Source organism: Dermacentor variabilis, chromosome 2 (assembly GCF_050947875.1).
Source record: "Dermacentor variabilis isolate Ectoservices chromosome 2, ASM5094787v1, whole genome shotgun sequence".
Taxonomy (NCBI): domain Eukaryota; kingdom Metazoa; phylum Arthropoda; class Arachnida; order Ixodida; family Ixodidae; genus Dermacentor; species Dermacentor variabilis.
In genome coordinates, this window is record NC_134569.1 from 216,875,908 (window position 1) to 216,893,572 (window position 17,665).

Consider the following 17,665-nt stretch of genomic DNA (forward strand, 5'->3'; position numbering starts at 1 on the left):
ACCATGCACCATTTTTCGGTCAGTCTGTTTTCTTGTATCTAATCGTAATGATTAGCAGGAAACGCTGGCGGCGAACGCTATGCACGCACGCCAGCTTTCTGATAGAGACGCAGCCTCTTGCGTAGGCCGAGATGCATGGATGGAATTTTGTGTACTTCCGTTGTTTGTCGTTTGCCTACTTTCAATTTTCGAATAGCTTGTTACTAATCTACTGCGGACGCGTTTGCTTTCCCCTTGCTCTCGCTAAACCCAAGGACTTCAAGGAGGCCGGAGGTGCCTAAATCGGCCTCTGAGCAGATATCTTCACATTCCAACAAAACATGCTCCATCGTTTCCCTAGCTTTACCGCAGCAAGCACATGCTTCTCCTTTCTTTTCTCTCACCCGCTGTGGTTGCTTAGTGGCTATGGTGTTGGCTGCTAAGCACGAGGTCACGGGATCTAATCCCGGCCACGGCGGCCGCATTTCGATGGGGGGTGAAATGCGAAGACACCCGTGTACTTAGATTTAGGTGCGCGTTAAAGAACCCCAAGTCGTACAAATTTCCCGAGTCCCCCGCTACGACGTGTCTCATAATCAGATCGTGGTTTGGCACGTAAAACTCCGTAATTAAATTATTTGTTGTATCTCGCCTTATAAGCGCGTGTTATAAGGCATCCTGGCCTCGATTCGAATAGTAATGAGCTTCCCTTTGAGTTATCATAAATTGTTTCCCTTTTGATTTCGTTTTTTCCTCTTAAGCAGTTACTACTATCATAGCAGGCTTCTTTTCCATTGCCACCGCCCATGAGATTATCTCAGCCTCTGTGACATTTCGCTGGACGTTCTTCATTGGCATGTTGCTCACCATGCAGGTCACATATTTGCTCGTAACTTTCCTAGTTCTTTTCCACCAACGTGAATCAATGTTTTTCCTCTACAAATACCTGAACACTCTCCCAGCCCATTTTCTTTCATCCATATTCCTCAATCGTTCTTCATAATCAATTCTACTCTGAACTTCCCTCCCTTCAAAGCTTGTCCAGCCCATATCACCCTGCACAGCTGCATTTGTAGTCTTCCCGTGAGCGCCCAATGCGAGGCGTCCTACTAACCTTTGGTTGCCATCGAGTCCTGATTGTACGTCTGACTTCAAGCACGAAACCGCATTACCAAATGTAGGTCCTGAAACCATTCCACCTTTCCACTTACCACGGAGCACCTCGTACCTATTGTATCCCCACAGTGCTGTGTTTCATTATGGCCACATTTCTCTTCCCCTTTGCTGTTATTGTTCTTTCCTGTGTTTCCATATATCTATTTCCTTCGTTTATCCATATGCCAAGGTAATTATATTCTTTTATCCGAGGTATTTCCTGGCCCTGTATTGACACTTTCTATTGACTGTTTTCATTGAATATCAAAACACCTAATTTTTTAACGCTAACTTTTTGACTTAAATTCTCCTCTTCCTGTCCACAGATATTAGCCAGACCTTATATATCACTTTGCTGGTTAGCTAGCAACACTATGTCATCCGTATAAAATAAAGGTGGAACCTGCTGCTCTGCTACTGTCCCAGCCTGTTTGTATAAGACATTAAACCCGATATTGCTTCCTTCTAGTACCCTCTCCATCCTCACCATGTACATCATAAACAGAGGTAGGGATAAAGGGCACCGCTGCCTCAGTCCCTTGTTGATATCAACTTTCTCCTGGCTCCTCACCCCTTCCCGTTCAACGCAAACGGTATTTTCTAGGCAAATATCTTACAAAAGTTGTAGACAATCGTTGTCTAAGCCTTCCCCTTCCAGAATATCCCACAAGATGTTGCGGTCTACGTTGTCATATGCTCCTGCAATGTCTAAAAAGGCCCAATATAACGGTCTGCCTTCTACTCTTGATATTTCAATACACTGAGCAAGAACAAATAAGCTATCATCCAAACGCCTACCTATTCTGAAGCCATTCTGAAGTTATCCCAAAATTCCATTATTCTCTGTTCATGCTTGCACCTTTAATTTAATTGCCTGCATTGCTAACCTGTATATTACCGATGTAATGGTAAATGGCCCATATGAGTGAATTCTAGCTTTCTCCCCCTTACCTTTGTAAATTAAATTCATTCTGCTTTGTCACCAACTGTCTGATGTTCGTCTATCTTTTAAAGCTGTTCCACTGCTTTCACCAGAGCTTGCTTACAGTTTGGTCCTAGTTCATTAATCAGCCTAACGGGAACCTCGCCTAGCCCTGTGGCTTTGTGCTTAGGAATTTTCTCTTCGGCTTTCTTCCAGGGGAAATTTGTGAGCACCAGCTCCTTCTCCATCTGGTTCTATTTCATGCTCTCTTTTTTTTTTTCTTCAAATACAACCTCGTCATTGCCTTGGAAAGATTCGGCTGGTATTTTACGGATGTAATTTAATGCCGTGTCTCCTTCCAGTTTGTTTCCATCTTCGTCTAGGATATGTTGTTGTATTGTTGTTGACTTCCTGCCTAATAATTATTTGTGGTTCCAAAATATTCTGGGTGCGGCGATCTTTTTCTCTCGTATTTCTGACAACTAACGTTCACTTTCGCCTTTTATCTTTGCTTGCAACAGTATTTGAACCATAGATTTTTTTTCTCCCGGTATATTTCCCATTTACTGGCTACTTCATCCTGCGGCAACTGCGCTTTATTTACCTGCCTGTGCTCTAGGGATGCTTTCTGTCGTTCGGCGATCGCTTCTCGTATCTCCCTGTTCCACCAGCTTTTCGGTTTCTTTCTTCCTTTCCAACGAGCATGGTGTTTCTCCTTCAGTATTTCTGTCTTTATTACACTTAGAAGCTCACTATACTCCCGACAGCACCGTCACGCGGCAGAATCGCGTTTTTGGGCCAGCCTCCAAAGGCCATGCTTCACACTTCCCCATTCTAGCCACCCTAGTCAAGTCTAGGTTATTTGTTAGAAACCCGTAGTAACGCGCTTGAATATCAGTTCACTTTCAGTAAGTGGTCGCGAGATTTTTTTTTTCTTTGAAAGAAATACACGTTATTTGGAGGACACGTTGTTTAAGCAAACAAATTTAGAAAGTGTTAGTACTGTTCCTTTCAGGATTGTCTCGCTCGGACCCAAAGATCCAAAGCGTTAGTGCGTGAGCCAGACGAAAGTGGAAGATTTGCGGAGCTTATTCGGAATATGTGGATTGTTTTGAGAGGAAAGCCTTGACTTATTGACGGTCTGTGCTTGTCTCGCTAGGCTTTTGAAGATACTAGCTTTTGTAGTGTGATGCCAGCAACCGTGGTCGAGGTGTCGTCCTTGCCCAAATTAACGAAAGCAGTGAAGAGCATCCCGTGTTGTAACTGAGTCGAAAACTGACACCGCGAGAAGTGCCGTTCAGCACCTCGGAAAAAGAGTGTTTGTGCATAGCATGGGCAATTCAAAAGCTAGGATGCTATATTCAAGGCACGAAATTCACGGTCGAGAGCGACTATTGCCTTCTCACCTGGCTGAAGCAAATGTCAAAAAGAAACGGGAGACTGCTGAGATAGTCTCATTTGGCAGGAACATAACTTTGAGGTCAAGAATAGAAAGAGAGCTAGAATAAGAATGCAGAGGGAATGAGTCGGGGATTTTAGGCATCGAGCTCAGATAATTTTTTTAGGAACGTGTTTTGTACGTATCGCTAGCAATGTTATTGAGATAATCAACATGTTTTGTCGTGCTGAGAGCTGACCACGACAAGAAAGGAGAGAGATATAGAGAGGGGTAGAACATGGTAAAGCGATGCGGGGATCATAGCGTCCGATAGGCGTGTCGCTCGTACAATGCCTTTGTATTCTCAGGGAGAAAGACACAACCAAGTGAGAGCTGGGCCCTCGAGCTGCTGTGTGACATGAACCACCACATCTAGGAAAATCCCCGAAGCCGCGACCGAACATCGACGCTTCGGGCAACCTGACAGCTGGTCACCCTCACGTCAAATCTCTTGGCGGTGGAGGTGTTTCATACGTCTCAACACGGCCATAGGCGTTAATTAGACCCATTCATCAGCGCCTACCAAGAAGTCAACGCAGCGCTGACACCTACTGCTGACGGGTCGAAAAAAGGCGCCCCCACCATTACCTGACAGCCTGAACTAATGATGAAAAGGACCAAGGTCAAATGCTTGAGCAACGTTGCTACTAGAGCGACGTTGCTCATTTGTGGTAACGTAACCAAGAATTCGACATCTGGACATGGTTGGTATTCGATACTAACTTCACAGAAGTCTTTAGCGGTCCTACTCTCCGTAAACTTCAGTGCCTAACAACGCCTGCGCAGACGCGCCCAGTAATCAGATGAGAATTTCATCAGCTACATCTAAGACGTCGTTAACTCGTGCAACAGAGTCGGCGCAACGATACAAGCCGACAAGATCAGGCATATCCTCAAGGGAACTGAGGACGATGCCTTCCATATGCCGGGTGCCCAAAACCCGACCACAGTGCTTGTCATCATTGCGCTGTGCCAGAGTTCCGACGAACTTCGAAGGCAGCGAGTAGTCACAAGACATTTGCCCTCAGAATTCGCCTCTGTCTCAGGTCTGACGCTAACAGTGGCGGGTCGCCTTTAATGCACTAGAAAAATGAGTTACAGCGACAAGAAGTTACTCGTCATCTTTCCCTGGAGCCCTTTATGGACACGCAACCATACTCCTCATTGACCCCCGGGTTAGAGTCCATCATCAAGGAGCAAGTCACTGAGTGCCTGCCAGCCACTATTCAACAGCCTACTGCCGCGGCGCCTTTGACGTACGCTGACTTCGCTGCAAGGCCACACTTAGCTCCACGTCCACACTTCCAAGCTGTTGCGCGACCACCCCCAATGCCCTTCTCGCCGCCTGCACCACAGCTGCCACACCAGTCAAATCCTGTGCTGCCAGATGCAACCCACGTTCTTAACACTACTCGCCGTTCTCCACCCCGACGCCGCCATTCCATCTCACCGACAAGACGCCGGCCAAGCCCTCTACCTCCGGAAAAATAAGCGTTGCAGTTCGCGACGCAAGAACTGCGTCCCCTTTGATTTGCCAAAGGCCTAAAAAGAACCCCCATAACGTCATTGAGGTGTACGACGAAGGCTTTGCAACATTCGCACTGGTCGATACGAGCGCAGCAATCTCGAAGTTACGCACAGGACTTTGCTGACGGGTAGTAACGACATCACTTTCCGGACTGTATTTGAGTATTGTGAGCACACAGCCTGTCGAACCTTTGTGAGCCTGCACTGCACCTGTAGTCATCGAGGAGTCGCTTCATGTCATTGAATTCGTTGTGCTGCCATCCTGCTCCCACGATTTTATCTTACAGGGTGGGATTTCCTTTCGTCCAACAATGCCATCATTGAGTGTGCCCGCGTCGAGGTGGCGTTGTCTTCCGATGCATTCATGCACCCAAGATCCTGTGACGTCTACAAAAGTGCTTGTTGCCGAATTTACTGATGTCTTGCGCCTCAGCGCGTGACGCAACCGTGCTATTCACGCCATTTGACTTCTTCATCCGTCGCTGTTCCTTTCCGTTGCCCTTTGCTGTCGTCGCCTTCAGTGCTGGCCGTGGTGTTATGTGTGTGTAATGTGTCTTCCCTGCCGATTACAATGCATTGTGGAGAATACCTCGGTGACGTTGAAACAGTGGATTCCTCAATGATCTTCGATGCTCCCGATGGCGAACATTCGACGTCCCTCCGCGCGCCCGAAAGTGCGACCGGACCGCCTTTGGAGTGATTCCATCTGTCAACCTCCAGTGATATTACAACCATACAACGCGCAAGTAGTCAGCCTGCTACGCTAATTTACCGCTTCCTTCGACAGCCGTGAACATTCTCTCGGCCGCACCCCTACTCGCACAGCATCGCACATCATCGACACCAGTTCGCATGCCCCACTCCGGCAACTCCCTTACCGTGTGTGAGCTTCTGGACGCCGTGTCATCGACGAACAAGTCAGCGATATGCTTTGGCGTGGCGTGATTCAGCCGTCCCATAGCCCGTGGGCTTCGTTAATGGTCCGATCGTAAGGAGTAAATATGGTTCTATTTGCTTCTACATCGCTTATAGGCGTCTTAACAAAATTACGCGCAAGGAGGTATATCCCCTACCGTGCATAGACAATGCTCTTGAATGTCTACAAGGTATTGAGTTCTCTTCCTCTTTGGATTTAAGGTCCGGATATTATGAAGATGCCATGGCAGAGGCTGACCCCTCAAAGACCGCCTTTGCCAAACAAGATGGATTATACGCATTTAATGTCATGCCATTAAGGCCTATGTAATACACCCGCTACATTAGAGCGTATGATGGACAGTATCTTGCGCGGCCTCTAGTGGCACACGCTTTTCTGCTACCTAGATGATGTCGTTGTCGTCTTCCCTGATTTCCCGACTCACTTCCAAAGACTAAGAGAGGTATTAAGCTGCCTTACTACGGCTGGCCGGCAGCTTAACATTAAAGAAATTTTTTTGCTGCTCGTAAGCTTACCATCTTACGCTACGTCGTATCCAAAGGAGCAGTGCTTCCGGATTCGGCAATAGTCCGGGCCGTTGCGGAGTTCCCCAAATACACCACCCTAAGGACACTATGCAGTTTCGTCGGCCTCTGCTCCTATTTTTGCCTCTTTGTGAAAAACTTCGCTATGATCATCGTTCGTTTGACTCAACTGCTGGCTGGAGACAACAACCTTTCCGCCCGGTCAGAAGTGTGCGATGACGCGTTCCCGACCCTACGCCGTCTGCTCACCATCTCCTCCTATTCTGCTACATTTTGACCCCGCTGCTCCAACTGAAGTCCCTACAGATGCTGGCGGACCTTGAAGTGGACCATATAGTGAACCATAGGACTTGGATCGGTTCTCGCCTACCGATAACCTGGTCTCGAGGAATGCTTCGTTGCTTATGCAAGCCGCACGCTCACAAAGTCGGAGCTAAACCACTCTATTACAGAAAATGAATGTTTAGCCGTCCTCTAGGCCCTTACGAAATTTCGGCCTTATTTATAGGGCCGCCCATTTAATGTAGTAACGAACCACCACGCGCTGTGCTGGCTCTCCTCATTGAAGGACCCCTCTGAGCGCCTCGAACGCTGGGCGCTCTGTTTGCAAAGGTACGACATACTGGTCGTGTACCGCTCTGGACGCAAGCACACCGATGCCGACACTCTCTCACGCTCGTGAATTTCATCTGACGTACACAGTCTTTGCCCACTCAACTTTGTCGTGTCAGAACTTGCCATCGATGACATGCTCTCCGAGCGGAGCAAAGACACGTGCATTTCTTCGCTTTCGAACTTTCTCGCTGATCCTGCAACTGTTCCAGCACCAAGGACCCAATGGCGGCAGGCCCACCACTTTGTTATTTGCGACCAACTCATCTACCGTCGCAACTATCTCCCTGAGAGTCGGCAATGGCTGCTAGTAATATCGCATCATCTTCGGGCTGATTTATGCGCATCATTTCGCATTGATCCCCAGTATCCACACGGTGGGGTATTAAAGACCTATTCCTGCCTGAGAAGTGAGAAGGCAAGGAAACCCTACTACTATACGACAGCGCTTGCGAGGAAACTGTGTAAGCTTAAGTTCAAGGTGCCGTACAGTACGTTCCTACTATTTCTGAAAAATAAACACGATGCAAATATGTCAAGCGAACAAATTACGCAGGGCTGCAGAATCAGAGCCGCACTAATTGAAGAGCGCCGCAGGGTCCAGGCGACACTACGGAAGCGGTCGGCCGTGAAATCAACGCTTCTGTGGCCGCCGCGGTAGCTTCGCGGCTATGGCGTTGCTCGAGGTCACGGATTTAATACCGACCGCGGCAGCCGCATTTCGACGGGGGCGAAATAAAAAAAACGCTCGTGCACTTAGATTTAGGGACACGTTGAGCAACACCACAGGGTCAAAATTAATCCGGAGTCCGCCACTAGGGCGTGCCTCATAATCCGATCGTGGTTTTGGAAAGCACAGCCCCATAATCCAATTCTAGTTTAATACTTGCGCCACGATGCGATGTGCCATGTGAAGCAATGACAATGCTCAACCCTCTGAGAGGTTATCAAATATGGCTCAAAACAACGCTTCAAGCAAATACCTCTCCCTGTGTGCTCTGTGTACTACGCAAACGGCAGTTGTGCACGCAAGGGTAACGTTTAACGTCAACACACCACCCTCGTGTTAGAATAAACGTTGAAGAAATGAAGACTTCGCCGTCAACATCACCGCTAATTATCGTTAATCAAAGCAGCCAGCACAGAAGGCCTCGCTTACATCGATTCCCACAGTGCGTGGGATCTGCGTAATTTTCTTACTGTATGGCCGCGAACCTTCCTGCACCATCGATACAATCCTACTCTACCAACCTGGTTCATCGCAATGCGTTCCTGTACATCAAGCTGCGTAGCATGCTGGAGAACGCAGATAACTCGCCTGTTGTCTTACCACCGCAGATCCCACGCACCGGAAGCATCGTCATGGTGGCTCGGACCTCCCATGCTTCCCTTCCGAAACTTTGGTTCGGCTTTTGGTCCCACCTTTAGCTCCCAGCCTTTCCTTTACCTGGCTCCCAATATCATGGCCCTTACTGTGTGCTTGCACAAACATTACCCATGAACAATGTTGTAGAGCCCGTGTCGCCGTCTTCTGATTAGCGCCGCGGCGGTCGTGAAATTGTTCACGTGGATCGGCTCAAGCCCGTCTACGATCCCTCTATGGTATATACCACATCCTTAGATCGCCAAGATGGCCTCTTTTTCTCCGAGGGACAAGTGTAACGAAGAAGAACCGTCGATTTATACATAGGAACCCCCGAGCCAAAGCTCGGGGGTCCCTATGTAAATAACCGCGGAAGCGCTTATTTCGACACCCTCCTCTAGTTTCGCGAGTTCCGACGGAGCACCCAAAGCGTTGAAGCAACTTAGCTGACACACCTCTGTAATAATATCGTTGAATATCATCCGCTCTCGTACTAAGAGGTTACTGCGCTCTGTACAGACACCTAAATGTCCAGTATGTATACAGAGGCGTTGTGCGGTGATTTATTCTTGCGTTAACGAGAAGAGAGATGCGCTCGCTGGCATGCTACTATTGCTCGCGAATGTGTCCGATTCTCGGTGTGTTAAGTATTGTGTGGGCACAGGGAGCCCCCGCTCGAAGCCCTTGAGCGAAGCACATGCCGGCCTTACGTGATGAACGAATGCTGCACAATGATGCGCGCGTGCTCGAACTTGTAAGCACACACACACACACACACACACACACACACACACACACACACACACACACACACACACACACACACACACACACACACACACACACACACACACACACACACACACACACACGCTCACTCACACACACGCACACACGCACACGCACCCACACACACACGCACGCACACACACACGCACGCTCACACACGCACACACACACACACACGCACACACACACGCTCACACACACGCACACAGACACGCGCGCGCGCACGCACGCACACACACACACGCGCGCGCACGCACGCACACACGCACGCACGCACGCACGCACGCACGCACACACGCACGCGCACACACGCACGCACGCACACACGCACGCACGCGCGCGCGCGTGCGCGCGGTTCAATTCGCATGTGAAATTATCCCAACACTTTTCCACATGTATTCGCGGGATCGAATTCCGTCCTCAGCGGCGGCATTTCGATGCGGGCGAAATGCAAAATAAAAAAAAACCCCGTGTATACCGTGCATTGGGTGCAGGTTAAAGAACCCTAGGTAGTCGGAATTAATTTGGAGCCCCCCACTACAGCGTGCCTCATAGTCATATCGGGGTTTTGACAGGTAAAACCTCCGGAATAAAATTTTGTTTCCACTTTTCCACGTGTATTGAAAGACTGTATGTGGTGTTTGTTAGCCAGCCTATATAGAAGTGCATGAGAGGCAGTCACGGGTGCACAAGGCCGGTATCTGATTCTGTTATACAGTTCTGGCGAGTTCATGTAGCACTGAGTTGCACGAAAACGAGGGGAGCGCGGACTTTCACGAAAACTATAAGTAGTTATTCATGGCGACCCTGGAGCTGCGTGACTATTACGATTAACTATTTTGTAGGCGCTTCTTTGGCAACCCTCCGCGTGTCTTGCCGACCATGAAATAAGTATCCCAGAAACTACGTTATCTGATGTCGTGTGTTCTAGGGCTCCTACAAGAGGACAACTAGCACATTAGCAATGTCCAACGCTATATTTATTTATTTATTTATTTATTTATTTAGTACACACTGCAGTCCGAAGACCACGCAGGAGGTGCAAAAAATGAACAGAGTGAACGGAATTGAGCACGTTACGCAACGGAATATAGTGAGCATTACTGCTCAAAGTACAGACTAACAAAGGTGATTAAAAATACGTTCGAGACAAAAATTGCATAAATTTGTAAAATCAGTTTCTTGCAGACAAAGAAATAGCAAATACAAGTTAGTTCATGAGTTACCAAATATAGACAAGAGTATGACGTTATGAAGAATCAAGTTTACACGAAATGATAGATACGTTTTTCTAAATCAGGAATGCACGCTCTGAAGAAAGATTTGAAGGCAGTGCGTTCCGTTTGCTAATGGTTCCCGAAAAAAAAAAATGAGTGTCAGGTCCTGATTTTGACTATGTCTGGTCTGGCGGCAAAAAAGTGGGAGAAAGATATTTTCCTCGATCGACATGACAACATTGACAGACGCCTGCAGATGCTGCCTGCCTAGTCGAAAATATTGGATTACTGTCGAAAACAGAGGTTTATAAAAAAAAAAAATCTGCGTGCGTTACTTTACAACACTGTCGTAGAACAGGTGCGATATAGTGACCTAGTTTTGACATAGCAGTAACGGTTGTTCAGGAGCATAAATCTCTCGCAGCACACAACGGAACAAAGTGATGCAAAAACGTATGTATGTTTGTGCCTCAATTTGTCCCATTGTAAAGACAGTGGAAATTAGTCGTCACGAACCGACTAGCACGGCAGTCTCTTCTCAAGGACATAAACTGGTCATGTTGCATGTGTCTGTGAATCATAAATAACCAAAATCATACTACTATGGTATTAGAGAGCCTACATGCAAGTATTGCATGTGGGTTTTCTATAGTACATTGCCATCATCATCATCATCAGCTTATTTTATGTCCACTGCAGGACGGAGCCCTCTCCCAGCGACCTCCAATTGCCTCTGCCTGGCGCTAGCTGGTTCGAACATTGCTGTGAGGCGCCACTAACTTCTATGCCGTGTGTTGACACAGCCTGATTACATGTCTTTGCAACGAACACGCGGACACGCGACTGATATTCTTGATTATAGCAGAGTCCTTCCATGTTTTTCTGGTCACGAAACTCCGCCGTCACGCTATGGGAGAGGTTCATATGCTGCCCAAAGGTGCCGCGACGCGGCGCCACTGTGCCACAGAGGGCATCGTTCGCGTACCGAAATGCGTGCGCAGGTGCGCAGTGCGAGGCGGGCTGACTTTTCGGGTATGTTCTGTGCATGTGCTGTGCTATTTTTCGAGTGTTGGGCTGTTTGGTTGAAGTGGTGGGGTGGGACAACGATGCCGAACACGTGTTGCGTGCCTGGGTGCCGTTCCGGCTGCAAGGGCACGACCGAAAAGGTGTCGTTGTTCTGTTTACCTAATAACAAGGAGCAGCGCGAGAAATGGAAGCGGGCCATACCGCGGCAGGAAAGTGGCGGTTTTAATTTCGAATCGAAGTATACACGTGTGTGCGCGAAACACTTTGACGCCTCGGACATCGTCACTGCGTGCAATTTCAACATCAACGGCGACGATGTGTCCCTGGAGCGTGAGAAGCCGACGCTGAACACATTTGCTTTATGCTTTGTTGCAACCTCAATTTGTGTTATACCAGGATATAGTTCACAGCAATAGCGCCCTTACCCCGACCATCTATGAAAGGTATAGCATTAGAATTCCTTTAAATGCAAGTGTTAAAACAGAATAATATGCATTGTTTTATTTTCCATTGTCCTTTAGTCTTGGCTAATGATGGGCTACAATTCTTCAATTGCACGTACTTTTAAGTCTATAAGCTGCTATGAGTAAGAAGGTTATTAGCACACTGTTAGCTACATTTGTATTGTGATTTGCTGAGCAAGTTTTGTCTGCATGTTTAAGTAACAGCTGAAGAAGTAGAAAGGTGGTATCTCTAACAAGCCATTTAAAAAAAATTGCTGTATTTGTGATGTGGCTACTTGTGTTCGTTTGAGAGTTCTTTAGCCGTGTGTTATGAAATGCTTATGCTTTACACTTTCTTGTTTATAGAAACAATCGACTATGCATTCTGTACTTATTGCCATTCGTTTGCTGGTGTTTGTTTCCTGCATCCCAATGCATACCTCTCACGTTTGATCTTATTTCTTTATGCGTATTATATCAGTGTCATGCTTTTAACAAACTTCTTGCATTGTGAATGGTGGACCATTTGTGACCGGACGCCTCCGTGCTATCTGTATTTCGCTCCGCTTATTTTACATGATAAATAAATGATCGTGCTTGTATTTTGTTTTTGCACCAACACGTTTTATTTATTTTCTTAATCGAATTATAAAGTTTTTTTTTTTCATTTTTCGACCATGATAAGAATATGAGGACCGGTGATTGCAACATTTTAACATATTGTAAATAGTTGCGAATTAAGAACCAAAATACCTAGTCTCGTCGTTTCTGCGTCGAAACCACGAGCAGTGAAGTGCTGGGCTTACTGACGCTTCTAAACGACTGCTTGCTAAGGCAATTGCCTAATTACAGCTAGTTTCAACTGTGCAGGTCCTAACACTTCAGGTTCGCCTTAATCCGTTGTTAAAAGCCGCACCGAAGGCATTTAGCAGGATGCGTTGTTGGGCAAGTTGGTTCATTGTAATAGGAAACATTGGTTGCGCTTTCTAGACAATCACATGTAAGAAGACAGGACAGGTCTGTCTGTCTGTCCTGTCTTCTTACATGTGATTGTCTAGGAAGACATTTAGTAGCGAAGTTCGTCTTGCATTAATTCTACCTAAATCTTATTCAGAAATGACATCGCTTTGCAAGAAATCTTAAGCGCATGGAGCAGCTCAGTTCCCTTTTCTTTGTCATTAAGTATTCTACGGTAGCAGCCCTTTGCAATAGCAATTTCATTCTTTTGATCTCGTTATAAGATACTGCCCACAGAGTCCTTCTATGCCACAGTTTAACAGAAACTGAACAGCTGTGCTCGGCGAACAATCTGGCGCTATGCGCAACGGAGAATGGGCGCTTACTCCTCTGGTGATAAGTGGGACCACTGGCGTTTTGTTGCGAATGCGCGGTGTTTAATTTAAGGCAAATATTAAAAAGCGGAGCCCACCGAAGGGTTGAGGTGAACGGCGATGACGAAGAAATCCGGACCGGGACCGCCCGGCCGTGTACAGCGGACGCACTTCGACGGGGGCGAAATGCAAAACACCCGTTTATTTAAATTTAGGTGCATTTTAAAGGATCCCAGGTGGTCAAAACTAATCCCGAGTCCCCCACTACGGCGTGCCTCATAATCGTATCGCGGTTCTGGCTCTTAATATTCCAGATCTTTCTTCTTTTTGGTCTGAGACCGCCGCAAGCTCCATGTTATGAGCGGCTTTTTTTTTTCGTCCCGTGCGCTCATATCATCGCAGAAGACACGCTCAGGCAGTAATTCAATTATATTCAATGTTAAAAATAGTTACGTGAAACTAAAGCGATCGTTGAGGAAGTTGAGAAAGCTAGAATACCGAGGCTGCCCCACACACAACCACAGCGGTAGCGGCGTTCGCATGCCCTCTCATGCACGGTTGCGCCTCTAGCGGTGGGCGCTGGCGCTATATGAAACTGAGGCGGCAGTTTCGTGACCAGAAAAAACATGGAAGGACTCTGATTATAGTGTGCCTTCGCAAGCTAAATTCTGGGCTTTTACCTGCCAATACCACGATCTGATTATGAGACACGCCGTAGTGAGGGACTCCGGATTAAATTTGGATCCTTGGGGCTCTTTAACGTGCACCCAATGCACGTGCTTATTTGCATTTTACCGCCCCTCGAAATGCGGCCGCCGCGGCCAGGATTCGATCCCGCAATCTCGGGCTTAGTAGCGCAACGTCATAGCAACTACGCCCCCACGGCGAGTCCATGCCCTCAAAACCTTACCAACAAATGACGCAGCTAAATTGTCGACCCGAAACATTTTTCGTTCCGGTTTTCAATACGGATTAGCGAAAGCGTTTCAGTTCCGATTCAGCTCCGGAGTGAAAAAATAACTGTTCAAACCAGCTCGAACTGGTTCAAGTTCGTTGGCATAGCCGAGGAATATTCTTATATGAAAGCAGTAAAAATTTATTTATTAAGAAAGTTTGACGCTACTGTTAAGCTGCACGGAAAGATGACGTGTGCTGTTCAGGTCGCCCGTAGCTGGAAGATAAAAAAAAAATAATTAAGCAGATCTACGGAATCTATCCAAAGCGATACTTTAGCGAGGGAGCCAGAAAGAGGGGAGCATTTATCGAGAATACGCAGAGAGTCGCCTGCTACGCTTCTCTACAGAAGAAAAGAAAAGGAACAGAAAGCTCTTCCGCTAGAATTACCCATCAAGGAAAATTTCAGTCAATCCTGATGCTAGACGTATCATTAGCGAAGATAGCCAGCCAATGGCAAAGAGCGCTTATGAACGAAACACTTTGTGAATTCGGCCCCTGGATCCTTTTGGGAGGAACACGAGCGAGTGGCCCAAGTGTGCATAAAGAATGTAAGGAAGGGCACGTCTCTGACAGCTGTCAGGCTGGCGCTATTTTCTGAAGGGAAGACTTGTCATAGTGGGCCACACATCTACAGGTCGCTGTTTGAGGGGCAACTTAGCTAAGGGAACCGACACGTTCCACCTCGTAAAAGGGTGCGTAGCCTTCTACCCGACAATCAGTCTACTTGCAACATGTGTATCGTACCTAGTGCATTTACAAATGAGGTAGCATAGTCGAGACACAAGCACAGGCACTGCATGGTTCAGTTCAGGATCGATACCCTTGTAGCAGCAAGATCAAGCCGCTGAAATGTTTTGTGTAAGCACTATAACAGGTTTATCCAAATAGTTTTAATCAACTATTTATTCTAGATAAAAGAAGTGGTTGCAGTAAGTACATTAACTGTCGGAACCAGTTAATTCTCAGTCATGTTAATATTTGCTGAGAAAAACACCATACGTCTCACTCAAATTACTTGTCAATCTAAGACGGTGTGTTACAATAGGGCCAGGTCGAAACTGCGTTTTTGTTAGCTTTGCGCAGAGGCGGTGTCGTACCCTATGAAGTGCTAACTGAGGGGCGACTATTGCTAGTTGAAAACTTTTCCCAATACCCCGCCGGGACGACGTGAAATATCGTCGGCCATGGCAATTTTTGGAAGGCCCTACGGGGCTTCGTATTCAAACCAAAGAAAGACGTTGTGATGCCACTTAGTCCCAATGTTCAGAAATGCATCTTCCAGCCTTGGCTTGGTTTGTATGACGCCTGTCGTGAACGCACCAGAGCAAACGCAACGGGCGTCTTGGGCGCGTTCACACCAGGCGTCAATTATATCGAGTCAAGCATGGGCTTCAAGAATAGGGTGCATTTCTGAATACCGGGGTTAACGTCTGCCCAAGTAGTTGTAGATCTCCAGTTTTTCGATTAATGATTCAAGCGCGATTAATCGGTTTATGTGACATGCAAAAAAAAAAAAAATGTGGAAGACGCAATGCGATTGTATTCAAAGATGCCTGACTGTTTTTCGCGCTTCCGAGCAAGCGCAGCGTATGTAAACGTTGTCCTACATGCTCTTTCGTGCTTTACCTTAATTTATGCAGTACCAATTAGCCCACCAGGCTGTTGCGTTGTACGTAACCGCAATATTTACCGGGAAACGCTGGCGGCGAACGCTATGCACGAAGGCGAGCTTTCTGGTAGGAATTCAGCCTCTTGCGTGGGCCGCGATGGATGGATGGATGGATGCTATGAGTGTTTCGTTCGGAACGGGGCGGTGGGCTGCTCCACCAAGCTCTCGCGCCAAACTTCCTGATCCCCTATTGGGAACCTTGTTTTTGTGTTTCTCCGTTGTTTGTCGTTTGCCTACTTTTCTTCCCCCAATCTTCGAATCGCCTCTTACTAGTCTACTGCGGACACGTTTACTTAACCCTTGCTCTCGCTGAACCCAAGGGTTTCAACGAGGCCAGAGGTGCCTAAATCGACCGCTGGGCAGATATCTTTATATTTCAACAAAACATGCTCCATCGTTTCCCTAGTTTTACCGCAGCAAGCACATGCTTCTTCTTCTTTGTTGTATCTCACCCGCCGTAGTTGCGTAGTGGCTATATAGTGTTGAGCTGCTAAGCACGAAGTCTCGGGATCGAATTCCGGCCACGGCAGCCGCATTTCGATGGGGTGAAATGCGAAAACACCAATGTACTTTGATTTAGGTGCACGTTCCTCATAATCAAATCGTGGCACGCCGGAGACCACACACTGGTGGCGTGTGGGGTATTTGTGTCTCACAGGAGCACGGACCACCGCGGGCTCGAGCTTAGCGAGTCACACGGCCGCGTCAGCCGTCAGCCTCTAGCGCCGCTGTGCGCGAGCTCAGGCCACAAGGGGCTACTAAGCTACGCGCGCAAGAACACAGTATTACCCTGACTTAACGTAAACCGTTTATTGCATCTGGCGGCACCCGACACTGCACAAACGCCCGGTACCGGAGCGGCGGGCAATCAGAGGGGTCCCCCATCAAGGGCGAAAATATAATAGGGGCGCCTGTAGCACGTCGCTGCGAGAGCACGCGCTGGAGCTGGGACTCGCCGCTGGAAAAGTCGTGACGGCTATATGCTATACTTGCACTCGCGGTAACTAACGGGCCAACTCGCGAGAGCTCCTAAAATACCGAGCGCTCCTATTCCCTGGCCCGACACACATTGCGCCAGAATGCACCGCGCTGAACACCGCAAGCAAAGCCGCGCTAGGCTCCGCGAACTGCGCTCATTTGCATGTACCCTTCCGGCCCCCGATTCCTTCTTCACCCGCCATGATGCCTGCCTAATTCGGCAGGCTCAAACTCTAACAGCGAGTGACGTCATGTAACACATTATTGAACAACGCCGCGGCCATCCGGCATGATCGGTGTGCGGCGGCTATCCCGACGTTCGCCACACTTACTGGGCCTGCCCCCGTGCACGTGCACGGTCCTCGCCTTACTATCTCCCCATTTTTTCCCTGACACCATATATTCCTTTGCGATGGGAGAGTTGGGCCACTCCGCGTGAACCCTACCTAGCCGCTTTTTGGTCGCTCCTTGTGCACCACATGGGCGCCACCACACCCCCCGCCCCGGGTGCTACTACATAATCACACTGCACCTGAAGTGGCGGACGGCACGGACGAAGAACCGTTTCAAATAAAGTTTTTATTCATATTATATTCGCGAGAGAGAGAGAGAGTAAAACATTTTTATTAATAATATTTGAATGGCGAGAGCAGTGTGGGAGGAGCCCTCAGTCCAGGGTCCCTAAGATGATTTCGGCGATGTTTGGAGCCCGTTGTATCACAGCTCGCAGGACCTCGGGAGGTCCGTCGCGGAGGGCATCGTCCCACAGCTCTTTGTTGCGTAGGGGGTAAAGAAGAG

The 17,665-nt window shown here is 47.9% G+C and overlaps 1 non-coding gene across 1 annotated transcript; it reads left to right on the plus strand.

Annotated features, from left to right (window-relative positions):
• Window positions 1-15,291: 15,291 nt before the first annotated feature.
• On the plus strand, window positions 15,292-15,433 carry LOC142573466 (U4 spliceosomal RNA). Its single transcript, XR_012826326.1, has one exon. It is a non-coding gene; the product is annotated as a U4 spliceosomal RNA (small nuclear RNA).
• The last annotated feature ends 2,232 nt before the right edge of the window (window positions 15,434-17,665 follow it).